At 42.4% G+C, this 1,695-nt stretch overlaps 1 pseudogene across 1 annotated transcript; it reads left to right on the forward strand.

The window, feature by feature from the left end:
* The first annotated feature begins 203 nt into the window (after window positions 1–203).
* LOC311625392 (actin-related protein 2/3 complex subunit 5-like) lies at window positions 204–744 on the forward strand (annotated as a pseudogene). The gene has a single exon. The product of its transcript is annotated as an actin-related protein 2/3 complex subunit 5-like (transcript).
* Window positions 745–1,695: the final 951 nt, after the last annotated feature.

The raw sequence follows: 1,695 nt of genomic DNA on the forward strand, positions 1-1,695 counted from the left end.
ACTTTGATTAAAATAAAAAATAATATACAGAGATCCAACAGTAGACTAGAGCATCGCAAAATTCAAGTCAAAGATTTGAAATATGGATGCCCCAGAGAGGAAGAAGGAAGTGAAGGCACCAGGCTTTGGGTTCCTGGCAGGCTGGGCTTGCTGAGGTAGAGGCTGCAGCTAGAGGAGGCCTTGGCCACCACTCAGGATCAGGGATGTCAAAGAACACGTGTTGTCCGCCCGGTTCCAGAAGGTGGACGTGGATGAGTAGGAGGAGAACAAGTTCGTGGACAAGAAAGATGGGGGTGATGGGCCGATTGGGCCTGACGAGGGCAAGGTGGACTCTGGCCTGTGGCAAGGAACATGACAGCTGTCCTGCAGGAATCCCTGAAACCCCCAAGAGTCAGGTGGTGAAGGATTGGGTAGGCAGCATTGTCTTGAAGGTGCTCATCTCCTTTAAAGCTAATGATATTGAAAAGGCAGTTCAGTCTCTGGACAAGAATGGGTTGGATCTCCTCATGAAATATATTCATAAAGACTTTGAGAGCCCCTTTGACAATAGCAGCACTGTGTTATTGCAGTGGCATGAAAAGGCACTTGCTGCTGGAGGAGTGGGGTCCATCGTTCGTGTGTTGACTGCCCAGAGAACCGTGTAGTCCAGCAGGAACTGGGCTTCTCCTATAGGTGTGGGAGTTGCTGGTACAAAGACCAAAACAGCCAAATGCTACCACTGCCTTTTGGGTAGCATCTCTCAGCTTTGCCTTCTTGCTTCCTCTTTCATATCTGTAAAGAAGAAAACTACATATCCATTTCCTTTCATGAAAATTGGGATAATATATAGGCAATTTTTCAACAGGTGTCATGCTGTCAGAACTATTTCAGTGATATGTATACCAGTTTGTACATAGTATAATTTACATTTAGGTTTAACCACCTCTGTTGGCTGGTGGGGTTTTTGTTGTTGGTGGTGTTTTTTGGGTTTTGTTTTTTACTAATAGTGATAAATTTGATGAGAATTTGATACAGATTTCCTAACTTATTGCTAGCCAGAAAATATCCTTATAAAAATATGTTTGAGAGACTGGCAGCTGTTAACATTACAAAACTGGACCATACTTCCCTTTTTTAAGCAAAATGTGTTTCTGGAACAAGTGGTAGGTCTACACCATTACCAATTTCCAGCTTTGTGTCTGCCTCCAGATTACGTGAGTTTAAGTATCTCCCCCTCTCAGCACCCAGCGATAATGGCCTCTAGATTTATTTGTGGTCACCAGGATCCAGAGCAAGGAGTCTTGCTTGACACTAATGTTCCATAAAATACCAGAGCCTGTTGGGCTTTAGCATAAAACTTCTGTTCCAATAATGTGGCCCTACTTGGGAAAACTACTCCACATCAGAAAGGACATGAAAACTGTGATGTAGTTCAAACTCTGGTCAGCCTCTGAATGAAATGCTGTTTTCCTTAGAACTATAGTAGCTGCCTTAACATGATGTGGTTATAGAACCAGTATTTAATATGCCCTATAAATGTCTTCAGTGTTCTTCAGGGTAATTAGGATTTCAAAAGATTTGGTTCAGATCCAAACACACCCCACTGAGTATTTTAGCTCAGTGCTTTTTAAAAGAAGAAAATGCCACATAGCAAAAAGTGTTTACTTGTTGGACAAACCAAATCAGTTCTCAAAAAAAATGACCGGTGCTTATTAA

Source organism: Pipistrellus hanaki (genome assembly GCF_964339955.1).
Source record: "Pipistrellus hanaki genome assembly, chromosome: 1".
NCBI lineage: Eukaryota > Metazoa > Chordata > Mammalia > Chiroptera > Vespertilionidae > Pipistrellus > Pipistrellus hanaki.